Below are 21,377 nucleotides of genomic sequence, written 5' to 3' on the forward strand. Positions count from 1 at the left end.
ACAGGGTATGAAGTTCAAGGTAAAACAATTTCATACTCAAAAGAAGTAACAATGAAGAAGTGAGTCCTAGCCTTTTTAAGGCTTACTCAAATTTTTGCTCCTTGTTTGTCATCATCAAAAAGGGGGAGATTTTTGGCCTTACAAGGCTTTAAATCTTGTTATCTTGTTTTGATGCTAACAAACAAGTGGAACTTAACATATTTGTGTGAGTAATGTTCTATCAGGATTCATATATGAGAAAGCAAGGTCAAAGTGCTCACAAGGATCAAATGAAACTTAAAAGAGTCAAAGCAAGGATTTAAAGATAATATTTTAAAGCTTGAAGAAAATGAGGACATGGATGACTTGTTGAAAGCCAAAGAAAATTTATAAGTCAAAAGAGCCAAAGAAAAGCAAAGTGAGAGGGCTCAAAGAAAGACAAAGCATGAAGACTTCAAGAGTTCAAGGAATCTTAAGAAAACTTTATGTAAGTACTTCATTCGATTTTAATATGGATACAAGAAGCTCTTAGGTTAATTTATTAGACCTAGAAACCTTTTAACATACTTGGAAAATATTTTTACAAGGTCAAAATTTATGTTAAAAAGGTTAGAATCATTTTTGGAATGAAAAGCACCAAAAAGAGGATTTCCCCATTGCTGTCAGTTTTATTCATCTGCATTGAGGTGCATTTTTCTCTATCAAAACCTCCTTATTGTAACATGTGTTCAACATGATAGTTGTAGGATTTTCTCTTATATTTCTTTTGAAACTAAGAACACCTAATTTGGAGTTGTATAAAAAAAGTTATGATTAAAATACTGAAGTGGGGTCGAAGCTATTAGCCAACTGAACACTGTTCACGGCGGAACATCAGAAGACTGAACTGGACACTTTGGTCGTCTGACCCACAACCTCAGCCATCTGAAGAATATCTTCAAATGACTGAAGAATAAGTTCAATCACCTGAAGATTTTTCTGAAAGTTTTCTAAAGAGGCAGAACCACCTCAGACGACTGAACTCGAAAGTTTAGACATTTAAACACTGTTAACGATCATATTTTTTTAAAAGTTTTTAAATTCAAACTTATATATCTTGTGCTCCAAACCTTATATAAACTTAAGGGACACTTCAAGACACTTGGGGAACACGAAATAGATTTGATTACTCATCTATAAATAACCCCCCAAGGCTAAGGATTAATTACACCAAGAAAATACAGCAAACAAGCTTTCTTGCTCTCAAAACTCCCAATTCTCTCAAAGCTCTCTTGTGCAATCAATTTCTAAGTTTCGTTACCGAGTTTTGCTGTGAATTTATCAAGAAAATTTTGAACCTACTCTAAATTCTTTCAACCTAGAAAGAAGGCTTATGGTGATATCTTCTTGAGCTTCATATTTCCATATTGTGAATTTGTTTGAAGTATATTAGTTTTTAACTTGTACTAATCAGCTCTTTGTGTAACCATTCTTTGTACATCTATTTGATTTGTATCTTTTAGATTGACGATTCCAAGGATTGTTTGGATTGTTGGTTAAGAAAGGGGATATTGCTTAGAGAGGCGGGCTCTAGCCTAGTTAAGGAGTGACCGGACGAGGGGATATCTTTTGGAGAAGGCGGGCTCTAGCCTTAACCAAGGAGTGTTGTAAAGGTATTGTTCCACCTGTCAAAAGAATAGGTTTAGTGAATCCTTTGGTGGTTTGCCAAAGGCGAGGGCGTAGGCTGGGTATAAGCTGAACCTAGTAAAAATCTCCGTCTCACTCTTTCTTTCCCTACTCTTTATTTTCAGTACATATTTAAATTGCGTGAATGGTTTAAATTGAAAATCATGTATACTACTTATATTTGGGAATCAAGTAAACTTAAATTTTAATTTTGATTTGGGTTGCAGAAACCAAAAGGGAGTACGTTGGTTAAACCATATCTTGCGGACCATACGGGCGTACGTTATTTGGTTAAACATCCCAAAGATAAATTAACTGAGAGTTTATTTGAATTTTGAATTTTGGGAAGAGTGTGAATATTGTGTTGGATTTTATATTACATATCATATTAAGCAAATCAATTAATACAAGGCTTCACATCAGCAAACACAAATTATCATTAACTATAGGGCTTAATTCAAATTTATATCCAGGGCTAACAACGAAAGCTATATTATGATTGAATGGTTTAAAATTTGATATTGAGTAGTTTGTGTTTATATTTCAAAGAGTGTTGAATCTTGCAAATTTCCATCTATCTAAATTGTGCTGCAGGTAACTTGTGCTTGGTAAATCATTTGGTTGTTTGTTTTTCAAATTGTGGATGATTGGCTTGGTTACTTGAATGATTGGTTTGGTTGCTTGGTTGTTTACATAGTTGTGTTGATTGAATAAATTAAAAGAACTAAGTTCTTGAGTGATTAAAAAATTAAACAAACAAGTCAAGAATTAGTTCAAAGAAATAAAAGAAGGTTAAGGATTCTTAAAAGGAATTAATTTATAATCCAATTCACCCCCCCTCTTGGGACTACACCTTACTTTTCAATTGTTGGCCTTACAAGTATTAACATCTTGTTTTGATGCTAAAAAATATGTAGAACTTAACATGCTTTGGTTAAGTAATTTATTTTCAGGACTCAATGATGAATGCAAGGTTAAAGAATTCATGAAAGCTTGTACTTCAAAGAAGAATGATTATATCAAAACTTGAGGCGTGGATTAAAACTTGAAAATCATGAGAGCATTGATATTTAAGAAAAAGCTTCAAGAATGAAAGCCCAAGTGATCAACATGGAAAGCTCAAATAAAGATGAAGCAAGCATAAAGACCTCTTCAAAAATTGAGAATTTGGAAGAGTTTATAGGAAATGTCATGTAAGTACTTCAAAGAAGTTCAATATGGATGCATGAAACTCTTAGGTTAATTTCTTAGACCTAAATACCTTTTAACATACTTGGAAAATATTTTTATAAGGTCAAAAATTGTTTCAAAAAGGTTAGAATCATTTTTGGAATAAAAAACACCAAAAAGAGGATTTCCAAGTTGCTGTCATTTTTCATACATCTGCATTGAGGTACATTTTTGTCTATCAAAAACTACTTATTTTAAAATCTGTTAAACATAAAAGTTGTTGGATTTTCTCTTAGCTTTATTTTGTCACCAAGAACACCTAATTTAGAGCTGTATAGGAAAATGTATGACTAAAATACTAAAGCAGGGTCGAAACTATCAGCCAATTGAACACTGTTCACGACGGAACATCAGAAGATTGAACCGGACACTTCAGACGTTTGACCCTCAACCTCGGTCATCTGAATAATATCTTCAGATGACTAAAGATTAAGTTCATTCATCTAAAGATTTTTTTGAAGGTTTTCTAAAGAGGCAAAACCACCTCAGACTACTAAACTCGAAAGTTCAGACGTTTGAACACTATTAACGGTCATATTTTTTAAAAAATTTTAAAATTCAAACTTATATTTTTTGTGCTCCAAAATTTCTATAAACTTGGAAAACACTCCAAGCCACTTGGGGAACATGAAATAGAGTTGATTTATCATCTATAAATAACCCCCCAAGGCTAAGGATTAATTACACCAAGAAAATACAGCAAACAAGCTTTCTTGCTCTCAAATCTCCCAATTCTCTCAAAGCTCCCTTGTGCAATAAATTTCCAAGTTTCACTACTAAGTTTTTTTTGTAAATTTATCAAGAAAATTCTGAGTCTACTCTTAATTCTTTCAACCTAGAAAGAAGGCTTATGGTGATATCTTCTTGAGCTTCATATTTCCATATTGTGAATTTGTTTGAAGTATATTAGTTTGTAAATTGTACTAATCAGCTCTTTGTGAGAGAGTTCTTTGTACACATATGTTCGATCTTTTTCTTGTAGATTGATGATTCTAAGGATTGTTTGGATCGTTGGCTAAGCAAGGGGATATTGCTTAAAGAAGCGGACTCTAGCCTAAAGAAGTGACCGGACGAGGGGATATCGTTTGGAGAAGGCGGGCTCTAGCCTTAACCAAGGAGTGTTGTAAAGGTATTGTTCCGTCTGGTAAAGGAACAGATTTAGTGAATCCTTTGGTGGTTTGCCAAAGGCAAGGATGTAGGCTGGGTATAAGCCGAACCTTGTAAAAATTTCCGTCTCACTCTCTCTTTCCCTTACTTTTTATTTTCAGTATATTTAAATTGCGTGGATGGTTTAATTGATAATCATATATACAACGTAATATATAAATCAAGTAAACTTGAAGTCTCATTTTGATTTGGGTTGCGGAAACCGAAAGGGAGTACGTTGGTTATACTATATCTTGCGAAAACCATACGGGAGTATGTTACTTGGTTAACAGTCCAAGGATAAATTAACTGAGAGTTTAGTTGAGTTCTGAATATTGAGAAGAGCAGCGTAGATATTGTGTTGATTGGATGTTATATTGCACATCATATTGAAGAAGCAAAACCATTAATACAGGGTTTCACATCAGCAAACACAAATTATCATTCACTACAGGGCTTAATTCAAATTTATATCCAAGGTTGACAACAAAAGTTATATTATGATTGAATGGTATAAAATTTGATATTGAGTAGTTTGTGTTTATATTTCAAAGAGTGTTGAATCTTGCAAATTTCTATCAATCTAAATTGTGCTGCAGGTAACTTGTGCTTGGCAAATCATTTGGTTGTTTGTTTTTCATATTGTGGATGATTGGCTTGGTTACTTGAATGATTGGTTTTGTTGCTTCGTTGTTTACACAGTTGTGTTGATTGATTGAATTAAAAGAACTAAGTTCTTGAGTGATTAAAGAATTAAACAAACAAGTCAATAATTAGTTCAAAGAAATAAAAGAAGGTTAAGGATTCTTAAAAGGAATTAAAAGAAATTTTTATAATCCAATTCACCCCCTCTCTTGGGACTACACCTTACTTTTCAATTCGTATCAAAGCGGGGTTATAGAAAATCTTAATTAGTAGCTATAAAAAGATCTAAATGGCTAACTTAGGCGTAACTCCCTTTGGAGAGGGACAATCTTCAACTAGGCCACCAATCTTTTGTGGTTTGAACTATGCCTTCTGGAAAAAGAGAATGCAAATATATATTCAAACTATGAATTCAAAAGCTTGGGAGGTTGTCATGGAAGGTGACCAAATTCCCACTAAGATAGTTGATGGAAAACAAGTCCCTAAGGAAAAAATTGATATGACAGACTTAGACTATAAGATGCTGCAAGTAAATTCTAGTGCCATGAATGTTCTATTCTATATTGTGCTTTAGATGCCAATGTATTTAATAGAATAATGGCTTGCAAATCAGCTAAGGAGATATGAGAAAAATTAGAAGTAGCATATGAAGGAACTATAGATGTTAGGGATAATAGGATCGATATGCTTACAAGTGAATATGAAGCCTTTAGGATGAACCCGGATAAATCCATAACTAATATGTTTACTAGGTTCACTCACATAATAAATTCCCTAAATGCACTAGGAAAAACCTACACGACTTATGAGATGATAAGGAAAATTCTTAGAGGGCTACCAACTATATGGGAACCAAAAGCCACTGCCATAACGGAAGGAAGAAATCTGAAAACCACTTCCTTAGATGAACTTATAGGTTCTCTCCTCATATACGAAATGGCAATAAATGAAAAGAACATAAAAATCAAAGCCCAAGAATCAATAGCCTTTAAAGCCTTAAAAGAAAACTTAAGTAGTGAAATGGATGATGATGAAGAAGCCTTCATATCTAGAAAGCTAGCAAGGATACTAAGAAGGAGAAACGAATTTAAAAGAAGAAACCAAGACTTCAAATCAGATGAAGAAGGAGAAGAAATCAGCAAAAAGAAATCTAAAAGTAAAACTCATACATGCTATAATTGCAACAAAACTGGACATTTAAAATCGGAACGTCCTCTACTTAAGAAAGAGTCTAAGAAGAAAAAGAAAAAGGCCATGAAAGCCACTACTTGGGATAGTACAAGTAGTTCGGAAAATGAATCAAGTGACCAAGAGGTTGCTTATACCTATTTTATGGCTTGGGAAGATGAGGAAAGCTCCCCATCTAAATTTTTAAATAATTCTTGTAGTGATGAATCTGATGGTGAGTGTATGCCATCTTATGATGAATTACAAAATGATTTATTCAAAGTCCATAAGATGCTAATCAAAGTAACTAAACAAAATACTTCATTGAAAAATAAGAATAAAGGATTGATGAAAGAGTTAGAAGCAATTAAAACTGCTGAAAGAGAAAAGGATTCAAGACTCAAGAAAATAGAAAGTAAGAATGAAGCTATACCAAAGGAGTTAGAATCCAAAAATCTTTTTGAAAAGGAAAAATACTTGAAAATCAAAGAATTAGAATGCAAGAATGAAAAAAATGATAGAAGAGCTTCGATCCCTATCCTTTACGGTATATGAGAAAGATATATATATATATATTTCTGAATTAGAGGATAAAATCAGAAAATTATCTCTAGAATTAGAAAAATCACAAAAGAAGGTTGATGACAAGAAAGATAAAGAGATAAATGATCTCAAGAATCAAATTGAAGATAAAGAAACGATCATTTATAACTTTACAAAAGGAAAAATAAATTTTGACAAAATGGTAGGCTCCCAAAGAATGCCTCTAAACAAAGAAGGCATTGGATTTAATGGAATTGAAAATAAAAAGAAAAAGAATCTTTACATGGGTTATTTCTTAAAAGCCTCCAAAGATAATGCAAGCACATCCTTTAATGCTTACACTAACACCATATGCTATCAATGTAAGAAAAAGGGGCATAGAAAGTTTGAATGTCCATTTAAGAGAAAAGGAGTGAAAACTAAACAAATATGGAGAGTTAAAGAAACATTATTTATGAAACCAACCGGACCCAAGAAAGTATGGGTACCGAGATGATAGACTAGTTCATAAATGAAAAACTCCATGGATTAAGTCATTCCCTTTAAAAATTGAGAAAGTAACTTAATTCATGATCAACAAACAAACTAGTTAAAATAGAAAAACTTAAAGATGAATTCAAGATAAGTTTGAGAATGAATGCCTATATGAGATGCTATATGCTTACATGCTATATGATATGCTACATGATATGCTTGACTTATATTGAAAATTTATGGCTCACTATGTTGAAAATTTGAGCATGAGATTATTGAGTATAAACATGAATTTTGATATGAGATTAATTCTTGATCATGCATGCTATTGATGAATTACATGGATAGACGAGGGGGTAATACATGACAGCAGCCATGTATTACCGAGCGGCTGTTTTTCGAGAGATATGATACAAACAATTATACTGATATGTTTATGTATGATTTTATATAGAATACGGAAATACTCATGTTGCCACACACTAGTGTTAGTTTATTTCCCTTACTAAGAGGTGTCTCACCCCGAAATTTCATAAACTTTTCAGGAGTCCCTGATAGGAGAGCGGATAAAGCTCCACTGAGGTAGATACGGTTGACCTGCCCTTTCTGAAGGGTATGTATTTTGTGATAGGGTCAAATGATTTTTGTCGGAATGACCCTAGGTCTCCTTTTGGGTTGTAAATATAATAACAATGGATGTAGTAACTCTGGTATTGTGATGGATGGTTTTGTGTTTATGATATTATGATTGTATGTATCTTGCTGCATAGGCTTCCGTTTGTGTTTCTGTTATATCCCTGGTACCCACAGGTTCAGGTGGATTACGTTTTTATTATATTATGGGAAAAAAAATCTATAGAAATTAAGCAGGTCGTTACAATTTTGGTATCACATTTTAAAAATTTTAATTGGAATCACAAATTTTTTTTTTTTAAAAAAAAAAGCTCATTCGGTATCACAATCTAAAAGATCAATTGTTTTTTTTTTTAGGCATGACAAGAATAATTATATCTATGAGCATGGTATGACATTGATGATATGAGCATAATATTGATATTTGATACATAATGTGAATCAATGTTTTGAAACATAGGATGATGAAAGCAAAATTGATAACAAAACTAAATGTATTGAATTCAGGGGGAGTGTTATGACTTATTGCTCATATTATGACTGTTTCCGTATTAATCAATTTCTCAATTGGTATTAAAGTTAATAAAAATTTTAAATTGATATCATGAATTCAATTTTAAATTGGAATCATAAAATCAACAATTGGTATTGAGTGTGTTCATATGTTGGATATGCAATGTTTGATGATATGCTCAGAATATGATTTCATTTGAACGTAATCATTTTTTTTCTCTTTTTGATTGATGCCAAAAGGGGAAGAAGTGTTAAGCAAAAATTGAGCATGAACATAATATATCAAAAAAAGGAGAAGTTGTAACACCCGAAGAATAATGGTATTTAAATAATAGAAAGGGAGGGAAATGGAAATAGTAACAGAAGGAGGCAGCCGACTTCGTCGATGACGTTACATTTTGGAATGTAATAACCTAAGAATTTTCCTAAGACCTCGTCGACGAATACATGGGATTCGTCGACGAGGGTACATGAGGACCTCGTCGACGAGGAAGCATTTTGTCAAAGAGAAAATACCGAGCGGCTGTTTTTCGAGTTTTGAATTTCGTCGAGGAGGGGGTAGTATTCATCGACGAACCTCCTTCTGGACCTCGTCGACAAGATGACGTGGCTCGTCGACGAGGCCGTAGTATAAATAGCCCTAAACTTGGTTTAATCGCAAAAATTTAATGCAAACCTTCCTCTCTCTTTCTCTCTCTCTCTCTCCTACGATTTCTCCTCCATCTCTCTTTGATTTCAGCCCCATTGTTTGCCAGATCGAAGATCTGAGACCATCATGATGCTCCTGGTGGAGTTCTCTTCAAGTCTGCTGGGGCGGATCGTTGGTGGGATTGAGTCGAATTTCTCACTAGAATCAGGGTAAGGGCTTTTATTCAGTTTTTGGCTTTCTAGCAGTTGTAGGAAATGATGGAGACAAAGAAATAACAATATTCTGTTCTAGCATATGTTTTTTTTAGGGTGTTGAGTTGGAAGTCCTGCGGGTGTTGGACCAGTATACCATAGGGACTTTTCAATAGTCAGGTAAGGGAAATATGCTATGCTAGGAAACCCTTTTACGATTTCAATACGAACTGTATGTTTTTATCAAATTATTATTCAGAATATATATATATATATTTATATATTTACAGTTTTTAGAACCTGATAATATTAATATTTATTTGTGTCGCTTGAGTTGATAACAAAACAGTACTATATTTATAGAATTTGTGAGTACCATATTTATAGTTATTAACCAAAATACCATGATATTTGCATGTTTATAGAATGACGAATTTTTTAGTGTACAGTATACTCAGAAATATGCATTTTCAATAATTTTAGAATAACATGTTTATTAGTACCATAACGCCCCGATATACAGATATTCAGACAGCAGCTCAGTTATACAGAAATCAGATTTTCAGTCAGTTTATGTAGAATTTCAGATAAATTCTATGGGGTTATAATTATTTTAGAAACCACAGTAAAAACAGTATATTACAAATATCAGTTACCTATATAGTATCAGACCCTGATGGATCAGATAACAGAGCATGGTACTATAGCTACAGACATTCAATTTAGAATGCAACCACTTTACTCAGATAATAAGTGGTATGAGGTCGATCGTGTCCACGTTGGGACATGTTCTTCATCACATGTGGATTGAGGGGGCCGATCAGACCGTTAGAGTTCAGTTGACTTACCCTGGTAGGCTAGCCAAGATAGGTCCCACCTTTGGGCCGCACAATCCTGTCATAAGGAGTTAAATCATGACATACGACCATTCAAGGAAATTTCTCAAATATTATGAGTACTATTAGACTTTCAGGAATAGTAGTATTAATATGAAAAGTAATTTCATACAGATTGGCATGCTAAGTTATGTAGTTAATGGTTTTATTATACGTTATGTAATATCAGCATTTTCAGATTCAATTATTCATACTATTCTTAAATCAGATTATTTTTACCAAACTATAGCTCAGTGGCCACACACTAGTAATAGCATGTTTCGTCTTACTGAGCGTTGGCTCATCCCAGTATTGAATTGTTTTTCAGGTGAACCAGTTAGGCGAGCGGAGCAGGCTCGCAAATAGAGGGGCTGTTGTACTGCCCTTTTTTAGAGTGAGTATTTTTGGGTGACATGTTTTTATAAATCCTTGGTATCAGTAAGGGTAGTTTCGAGAGAACATTGATGATTGTATATCGTGGGTTGATTTGACACTCTGGTATTGTATTATGTGTGGATTTATTTTATATGATTGGCCTTCTGCTATTTAGGTTAATGATTGGATTTAAAACTAGGAAAAAAGATTTTATTTTATTGTCAGGTCGTTACAGAAGTACTTGATGTTGATTGATAAACTTGAACTTGAATAAAGTGATGAGCATGATTGTAAAATGAAGTGATAAGCATGATTATAAAAGAGTTTTTGAAATTAATATTGATCTTGCGAATATTGTTAAGATGATGCTTATTGAAAGGGGGAGTCTTTTTAAGGCTCACTCTAATTTTTGTTCCTTGTTTGTCATCATAAAAAAATGGGGAGATTGTTTGCCTTACAAGGCTTAACATCTTGTTTTGATGTTAACAAACATGTAGAACTTAACATGCTTTGGTTAAGTGATTTATTTTCAGGACTTAATGATGAATGCAAGGTTAAAGAATTCATGAAAGCTTTTTCTTCAAAGAAGAATAATTATATCAAAGCTTGAGGCATGGATTAAAACTTGAAGATCATGAAAGCATTGATATTTAAGAAAAAGCTTCAAGAATGAAAGCCCAAGTGATCAACATGGAAAGATCAAAGAAAGATGAAGCAAGTATAAAGACCTCAAGGAATTCAAAAATTAAGAATTTGAAAGAATCTTTGGCTTTCAACAAATCATCCATGTCCTCATTTTCTTCAAGCTTTAAAATATTATCTTTAAATCCATGCTTTTACTTTTTTAAGCTTCATTTGATCCTTGTGAGCACTTTGACCTTGCTTTCTCATATATGAGCCCTGAAATAACATTACTCACACAAATATGTTAAGTTCCATTGGTTTGTTAGCATAAAAACAAAATAACAAGATTTTAAGCATTGTAAGGCCAACAATCTGCCCTTTTTTTATGATGACAAATAAGGAGCAAAAATTTGAGTAAGCCTTAAAAAGGCTCCCCCTTTCAATAAGCATCATATTGACAAACTTAACAATATCATGATCAATTTCAAAAACTTTTTTACTATCATGCTCATATATCAAAATCACATTATTCAATATTAATATCAATCAACATCAAGTATTTCTCCTCCTTTTGATATATCATTTCAATAAGTTTCCAATTTTTAATATCATGCTCAATTTTTGCTGCCTAAAACTTCTCCCCCTTTTGACATTGATAAAAAAAAGTAAGACTTTAAATACTAAGGCTATGAGCAACAATAAAAAGTATAGTTCTTCAAACTTCAGCATGCATAATAATTCATGATAACAATTATTTATTCCATGATTCCAATTTAATAATTAGGGAAGAAACATAATTCAAGCAATAAGTCATAATACTCCCCCTGAATTTAATATATTTAGATTTGATACCAATTATGCTTTTAAGTTTATTATCCATGCTTCACATATTGATTCATATTATGTATGTTCTCATGAACACAATCATCAAATGCCAATATCATGTTATCATCAATATCATAACATGCTCATGAGTTCAATTATGCTTATCATTCTTAAATATCAATTTGTGATACTAATTAAGCCTTTTAAATTATGATACCAATTAAAATTTTTTTAAATATGATACCAAAAATACTTTATAGATACCAAAGCTAATATCACATCATGCATAGTTCATGATATCAAAAATATCTTTCATAGCTCATAGATACCAATATAAAGAGCAGTAAGTATATCCATGTGATTCATCTATAGCATGCATGGTCAAGGATTAATCTTATATCAAAATTCATGCTTTTGCTCAATAATCTCATGCTCAAATTTTCAACATAGTGAGCCATAAAATTTCAATATAAGTCAAGTCAAGTCAAGTCATACACATGTTACATATAACATATCATATAGGCATGTTAGCATGTAGCATATAAACTTTCATTCTCAAATATCTTTTTCTTAATCAAAGCACTTATGTAATACACTCAATTTGATATTTCTTAATATTTTTCTTAAGTTAAGTCTTGTAAAAAATCATCCTATGATTTTGCCAACAATGCCATTTTGAATTTGTTATTTTAAGCTCTTAAACTTATCTTTAAGTTTTTCTATTTCAACTATTTTGTTTGTTGATCATGAATTAAGTTACTTTCTCAATTTTTAAAGGGGAGTGACTTAATTCATGGAGTTTTTCATTTATGAACTAGTCTTTCATCTTGGTACCCATACTTTCTTGGGTCCACTCGGTTTAATAAAAGATGCTTCCTTAATTCTCCATACTTGTTTAGTTTTCACACCCTTTCTCTTGAATGGACATTCAAACTTTATATGCCCCTTTGTCTTACATTGATAGCATATGGTGTTAGTGTAGGCATTAGAAGATGTACTAGTATGATCTTTGGATTCTTTTGAAAAATAACCCATGTAAAAATTCTATTTCTTTTTATTTTCAATTCCATTAAAACCAATGCCTTCTTTATTTAGAGACATTCTTTGTGAGCCTATCATTTTGTCAAAGTTTGTTTTTCCTTTTGTAAAGTTATAAATGATCCTTTCTTTATCTTCAATTTAATTTTTGAGATCACTTATTTTAATGTCTTTCTTGTTATCAACCTTCTTTTGTGATTTCTATAATTCTAGAGATAATTTTCTTATTTTATCCTCTAATTCAGAAATATATATATATCTTTCTTATATTATATAGAGGATAGGGATCGAAGGTCTTCTATCATTTTTTCATGCTTGCATTCTAATTCTTTAATTTTCAAGTCTTTTTCTTTTTTCAGCAAGATTTTTACATTCTAACTCCTTTGTTATAGCTTCATTCTTATTTTTCAATGAAGTATTTTGTTTAGTTACTTTAATTAACATCTTATGTACATTGAATAAGTCATTTTGAAGTTCTTTATAACATGGCATGCTTTCATCATTGGATTCATCACTACAAGAATTACTTAAAGATTTATATGAGGAGCTTTCCTCATCATTCCAAGCCATAAAGCACGTATAAGCAACCTCTTGGTCACTTGATTCAATTTCAGAACTACTTGTACTCATCATGTCCCAAGTAGTGGCTTTCATGGCCTTTTTCTTTTTCTTCTTAGACTCTTTCTTTAGTAGTAGTGGACATTTTAGTTTTATATGTCCAGCTTTGTTGCAATTGTAACACGTAGGAGTTTTATTCTTTGATTTCTTGCTACCTTCTTCTTCTTCTTCTTCTTTAAATTTGGATTTTCTTCTCTTGAATTTGTTTCCCCTTTTTAGTATCCTTGCTAGCTTTTTAGATATGAAGGCTACTTCATCTTCATCAATTTCTTATTCACTACTTGAGTTGTCTTTTAAGGCTTTGAAGGCTATTGATTCTTGGGCTTTGGTTTTTCCATTCTTTTCATTCATAGTCATTTCATATGTAAGTAGAGAACCTATAAGCTCATCTAAGGAAGTGGTTTTCAGATTTCTTCCTTCAGTTATGGCAGTGGCTTTTGGTTCCCATTTTGGTGACAGCCTTCTAAGAATTTTCCTAATCATCTCATAAGTAGTGTAGGTTTTTCCTAATACATTTAGGGAATTTATTATGTGAGTGAACCTAGTAAACATATTAGTTATGGATTCATCCAGGTTCATCCTAAAAGATTCATATTCACTTGTAAGCATATCGATCCTATTATCCCTAACATCTATAGTTCCTTCATATGTTACTTCTAATTTGTACCATATTTCTTTAGCTGATTTGCAAGCCATTACTCTATTAAATTCATTGGCATCTAAAGCACAATATAGAGCATTCATAGCTCTAGAGTTCATTTGCAACATTTTATAATCTCTTTCAGTCATGTCTTTTTTTTCCTTAGCTATTTGTTTTCCATCTACTAATGTGGTAAGAATTAGATCACCATCCGTGACAACTTCCCAAACTTTCCAATCCATGGTTTGAAGGTATATCTGCATTCTCTTTTTTTCAAAATATATAGTTGTGTTCACAAAAGATTGGTGGCCTGGTTGAAGATTGTTTCTCTCCAAAGGAAGCTACACCAAATTGAGCCATTTAGATCTTTTTATAGCTACTAATTTAGATTTGCTATAACCCCGCTTTGATACCAATTGAAAAGTAAGGTGTAGTCTCAAGAAAGGGGGGGGGGTGAATTGGATTATAAAAATTTCTTTTAATTCCTTTTAAGAATCCTTAACCTTCTTTTATTTCTTTGAACTAATTCTTGACTTGTTTGTTTAATTCTTTAATCACTCAAGAATTTAGTTCGTTTAATTTAATCAATCAACACAACTATGTAAACAACCAAGCAACCAAACCAATTATTCAAGTAACCAAACCAATCATCCACAATTTGAAAAACAAACAACCAAATGATTTGCCAAGCATAAGTTACCTACAGCACAATTTAGATTGATGGAAATTTGCAAGATTCAACACTCTTTGAAATATAAACACAAACTACTCAATATCAAATTTTAAACCATTCAATCATAATATAGCTTTTGTTTTCAGCCCTAGATATAAATTTGAATTAAGCCCTGTAGTGAATGATAATTTGTGTTTGCTGATGTGAAGCCTTCTATTAATTGATTTGCTTAATATGATATGTAATATAAAATCCAACACAATATTCACACTCTTCCCAATATTCAAAATTCAAATAAACTCTCAGTTAATTTATCTTTGGGATGTTAACCAAGTAATGTACTCTCGTATGGTTTTCGCAAGATATGGTTTAACCAACGTACTCCCTTTTGGTTTACGCAAACCAAATCAAAATTAAACTTTAATGTTGACCTATGGGCCATACCCTGTTTTGATTATGACAAATAATATGGTATTTGATGTCTTTCAAGTTTGTATGCAAGTTCATAATAACAAGATCATTTGATGGCACGTGAAAACTTGAAGATCGAAGACCCTGATGAACTTTTTCTTATTGTAATTTATATTATTTGGGTCTGTAGTAGCAATTTAGGGAACATGGTCTGTAATAATTAATGCCTTACCCACATGGTAGGATAGATAAGCTCAAGACCATAGATGGACCTCAGGGAACACCCTTCGGTCAACCGACACTGGATTTTTTCGTGTTCTCAAACTAAAAGGACCTAAAAATGACCCCATGACACTCATGCATATATATATATATATATATATATATATATATATATATATATGAATGGACATTTGAATAGGGTGTTTGCATGCTTAAACAGGACTAGAATGTTTTAAATAGGTACTTTCGATTGACCGTACTTCCATGTACAAATATGCCCGGTCGACCGAACCTGGACCAGGTCAATAGTTTGACCACAGTCCGGTCGATTGAATTGATAGAGTTTATTTATGCTCGATCGACCAAACTCCATTTGAGTCAACTTGTTGACCACCTGGTCGACCGAGCCCGAAATGAACTCCAACCATCTAGTCGACCGAGGGTCCTCAGGAGATGTCCCAATGGTTTGGTCGACCGAACCATCTAGTTCAAATCTTCCTGGTCGACCGAACCGCGCTGTTTGGAAAAATCACCCTTTACGGTCAATTGAGACCATAGTTCATTTTTCTCTTGATTGACCGAACCTCTAAAAATTGCCCTTAACACATATATCCGGTCGATCGTGTCCCGAGTTCATTTTCGGCCTAGTCGACTAAACCATATGAACTTGGGTCGATCGAAAATGTTTCTGGTCGACCAAACCTCTCGGTTGCCTTGAATTTTTTACCGTGGTTAAATATTTTAAACAGGGTTAATTATTTTAAAATGATTTAAAACTTTCATAATTATTCCCAATAGGTTCCTAACGGTTATATTTTAAGGGTTGTCTATAAATATCCCTTCATTTGGAATAATTAGTAACAAGATTAGAAAAACAATTAATTCCTCTGATTCTCAAAAGCTCTATTTCTCACATCCAAGCTTTATTTCTTCATTCTTACTCATCCTCCTTGCAAATCTTGTTAAGTAAGAGTGCTATTGTGAGTATCTAGTTAAGCTTACACTCTCGTTTGTTCTAGTTGATTGATATATATTATTATCCGAGAGTAAGCTTGAAGTTTTTCTAGGAGACTTCATTAATAAGTCTTCTGTAAGAAAACTTCGTAGAACTTGTGAGTTTTGCATCATCATACTCAAGAGTTCGTATTGCTTTTTGTTTATAAAATAAATTTTTGCAAATCCATTTCAAATATCTTATGTGATTTACTTTGAGAAATATTTTGTTGAGATATTTGTACATACGCAAAAAGATCTTTATTAAAATAGCCTTTGATTGATTTTATTTTCTTGAACACAAAGATCAAATTACTTTATAAATTAAATCTGAATATCTCTTGTGGTTTATATTGAGAAATATTATTTGTTGAGATATTTGAAGTGTGCTTATGATCTTTGGTTGTGCATTGTGATTGAAATATTATTTTGACACAAAGATCCTATCATTTACACTCTCACGCACTGATTGCTATATTTGCATAAATATTTGAGAGTAGACACTTAGACTACACCGAGCTTATCATATCCTATCTTTTGGTAGTGCATTAGTTATACTGTGCGTATTGGGTACATATTTGCTTTACACAAAAGCACAATCAATGTACCATTTGATTGTATTTCAAATCTATTGTATTTCCAGGCACGAACCTGAAGAGGGAGACTAGCCCTTTGAAATAGTCACAGACTGGCTTAGACCCGGATAGGAAAGTTAGGTGTGCCATCTTGGTAAGGCGTGTTGGTTGAGGTCAGCCGCTTAATTGACCTGGTTGCAAAGGTTGAGATCAGCCTTCTACTAATTGACTTGGTTGTTTAGGCGCCGCTCCACCTGTTAAGTAAGCCTATAGTGGTAATCCTTGTGCTTGTTGGCCAAGGCGGGGACGTAGGCAATTTGATCGAACCTCGATAACATTTCTGGGTGTCGTCTCCTTTTCTGCTTTATTGTGTATGCTTGGTTTAATGTTTATTGTAGTTTAAATTTCATTGTACATTTACATTGATTTATTTTACATGCACTAGATTGACCTTAGGCTTGTGTAATACTGTTGTTAGTGGATTGACCTAAGGCAATAAATTTTAAATACCAATTCACTCCCCCCCCCCCTCTTAGGATTGCACCAAAGCTAATATTTAAGTTTACTTGATTCCCAAATATACGTAGTATATATAATTTTTAATTTAAACCATCCATGCAATTTAAATATGTACTGAAAATAAAGAGTAAGGAAAGAAAGAGTGAGAGAAAGATTTTTATGAGGTTCGGCTTATACCCTACCTACGTCCTCGCCTTTGGAAAACCACCAAAGGACTCACTAAACATGTTCCTTTGATGGGCTGAACAATATCTTTATAACACTCTTTGGTTAAAGCTAGAGCCTGCCTTCTCCAAATGACATCCCCTCGTCTGCTCACTCCTTAACTAGGCTAGAGCCCGCCTTTCTAAGCAATATCCCCTTGCTTGACCAACGAACCGAAAAATCCTTGGAATCGTCAATCTACAAGATACAAATCAAATAGATGTACAAAGAATGTTCACACAAAGAGCTGATTAGTACAAGTTAAAAACTAATATACTTCAAACAAATTCACAATATGGAAATACGAAGCTCAAGAAGATATCACCATTAGCTTTCTTTCTAGGTTGAAAGAATTTAGAGTAGGCTCAAAATTTTCTTGATAAATTCACAATAATTCTCAGTAGTGAAACTTGGAAATTGATTGCATAAGAGAGCTTTGAGAGAATTGGGAGATTTAAGAGCAAAAAAGCTTGTTTGCTGTATTTTCTTGGTGTAATTAATCCTTAGCCTTAGGGGTTATTTATAGAGAAGTAATCAAGTGTATTTTGTGTTCTCCAAGTGTCTTGAAGTGTCCCACAAGTTTATAGAAGGTTTGGAGCACAAGAAATATAAGTTTGAATTTAAAAACTTTTAAAAAATATGACCGTTAACATTGTTCAGACGTCTGAACTTTCGAGTTCAGTCATTTGAGGTGGTTTTGCCTCTTTAGAAAACTTTCAGAAAAATCTTCAAATGGCTGAACTTAATCTTCAGTCATCTTAAGATATTCTTCAGATGACCAAGGTTGAAGGTCAGACGAACGAAGTGTCTAGTTCAGTCTTCTGATGTTCCGCCGTGAATAGTGTTCAGTTGGCTGACAATTTCGACCCTATTTCAGTATTTTAGTCTTAACGTTTTCTATACAACTCGAAATTAGGTGTTATTGGTTTCAAAAGAAATCTAAGATAAAATAATACAACTTTAATGTTGAACACATTTTAAAATAAGAAGTTTTTGATAGAGAAAAATGCACCTCAATATAGATGTATAAAAACTAACAGGAATTGGGAAATCTTCTTTTTGGTACTTTTCATTCCAAAAATGATTCTAACCTTTTTAAAATAATTTTTGAGCTTATAAAAATATTTTTCAAGTATCTTAAAAGGTTTCTATGTCTAAGAAATTAACCTAAGAACTTCTTGTATCCATATTGAAATTGAATGAAGTACTTACATAAAGCTTTCTTAAGATTTCTTCAACTCTTGAAGTCTTCATGCTTTGTCTTTCTTTGAGCCCTCTCACTTTGCTTTTCTTTGGCTCTTTTGACTTCTAAATTTTCTTTGGCTTTCAATAAGTCATCCATGTCCTCATTTTCTTCAAACTTTAAAATATTATCTTTAAATCCACGCTTTGACACTTTAAGCTTCATTTGATCCTTGTGAGCACTTTGACCTTACTTTTTCATATATGAGCCCTAAATAACATTACTCACACAAATATGTTAAGTTCCACTTGTTTGTTAGCATCAAAGCAAGATAACAAGATTTTAAGTCTTGTAAGGCCAACGTTAGGTATTTCTAATCCTTTCTCAAGGATGGGGCTTATGCTCCCCAGTATATTCTTAAGTACACATAATTGCTTTTACAGTCAATGAAGAAATTTCATTCAAGCACATTAAACCTATGTTCATCCTTCATAACAAGACTTAGCATACAAGAGAATATAGGCATTAAGAACTTATTCATTTTTCTTAATGGTGGGGTTTATGCTCCCCCTGTATATTTGCGTGCACTCATACTTGCATTATAGTTCAAGGATGATAGTCATTTAAAGACACTCATCATATATTCATCCTTTTTCAAAGGATTTCTGTATGCAACAAATATTGGTCATTCAGCACATATGCATGACATATTGCATTTCAATTTAAAACACGATAGCCAATTAAGGTTATACTCAATGGTAATTCAATAGGGGTTCAATATAAGAATAACATGACTCAAAATACACAATGAGTGTGTGTGTGATGAACACTCCCCCTAAGTCATGCAATTTTCCTACTTTATGGACCATCATCAAGGCATGTGACATTTGATTAATAGGATGATGCTTTGCCATTTAGGTCCTGAGTGAGAGTACATAACCCAAAGATTAGGACCAGATGGTGTCCATGAACTAATCCTTCCTAAGACAATAAAATGTGTACATGTCTTAATTTATAGCTTTTTGGTTTAACATGTACTAACTTATTCAATTATCTAGCATCCTAGGAAATGATCATGAAGACTTTGCATGTTTTTCAGTTTAGCACATACAATTTTAAAATTCAACATGCACCAGCTAACTATTTAATTATTTTGATGCATTATAAAAATAATTATAAAGTTTACCTAGCATGCATTTTATGAAAATTTATTCTAATACATGGCTTCATTTTTGGGAAAACTTCTACCAAAATTTAGGCAGCATGCCGTCTATAAATTGAACATTTTCCCATTTTTCCATGTACCTAAAACCTGATAGATTCAAGCAATCAATTTATAATTCAATTCAAGCATGCGAAAACCTATATCCACTACTAGCATGCAATTCTCATCACTGCATCAATCATGCAGGAGACATTCATTACAAGCATGCATTTCACTAGTTTCATCAACAATTAATATAGAATATAAACTATCCATCATAAGATATAACATTTGGCAAGTAATGGATAGTGACATTTAGCTTGAATAGCAAATCATGCAAAAAAAAATGTATGTTCATCAGATGATATAAGCATTAAGCAAAAAATGGATAATTGCATTTAGCTCACAGCAGATTATATCAAGAATATAGTCCATCCATCAAAAAGGATTAAACTTTAAGCAAGTAGTGGATGGTGGCATTTAGTGTAGATATCACAAAGGCATAAAATATAACCATAATAAAATGGTGTTTTGAAAATACCCATATTGCCATAAAAAATTTTCTGCTCCCCCTTATTTACGTAGTTAAAGCATCATTATATTTTCAATTTTCACCTATAATGCTTTCAAATCTATCCCAAGACCTGAAATTTTCAATAATCAATATTTGGCATTTCAAGCTTAAATTTATTCGATAATTTCTAACTAGGGATGAGCTTTGAAGATGTTTAAGCATTTTAGTTTCAATATGAGTTTAGGATCTAGTATAATGATTAATTCCCTAAAACTCAATTCTGTGTGTTGGACAATATATGCTATATTCAAGAATTTTAAATTTTAAGCAAATATATATAGCATTAAGAATTAAATACACATTTGTCCACTTGAAGGGGATTCACTCAAGCATGTAATTGCCAATATTTTTATATTATAACCAACCATAATAATATGTAGAAGTTAAATGAATAGATTTGGATATTTCCATTTAAATTTTCATAAAGGCATGCTTTCCAAATGGTTCAAGGTAAAATAATAGTGTATACTAAAATTTAAACTTTTAAGCACAACTATTCAAGCATTTAAAAACATCATAACCCCTTTATATAATATATTCTAATAAAAATCTTATGAGTCTTAATAATTTTTTTTTGAAAGTGCACGTCAGAAGATGGTTGCAGTCATAAACAAATTCAACTCATGATTCAATAAGAATTATAACACACAATATAACACAAGAATCATGACATGAAATTATTACAAAAAAATATCATATGATTCACAACAAAAATTTAACACACGATATATCATGTGAATCATAATATGAATTATTCAATAAATTAGAAGGAAGAAAGATATACCATCATATTTTACTCCTTTTTAATCGCTTGAGCTCAGGGTGGCATACTTCTCTCTCTCTCTCTCTCTCTCTCTCTCTCTCTCTCTCTCTCTCTCTCTCTCTCTCTCTCTCTCTCTCTCTCTCTCTCTCTCTCTCTCTCGGATTTTTCAAAATTTTATTGTTCCTAAAATTCCTTAGGACTACTACAAGTCATAATCTTTTAAAGA

Source organism: Malania oleifera, chromosome 3 (assembly GCF_029873635.1).
Source record: "Malania oleifera isolate guangnan ecotype guangnan chromosome 3, ASM2987363v1, whole genome shotgun sequence".
In the NCBI taxonomy this organism is placed as follows: Eukaryota; Viridiplantae; Streptophyta; class Magnoliopsida; order Santalales; family Ximeniaceae; genus Malania; species Malania oleifera.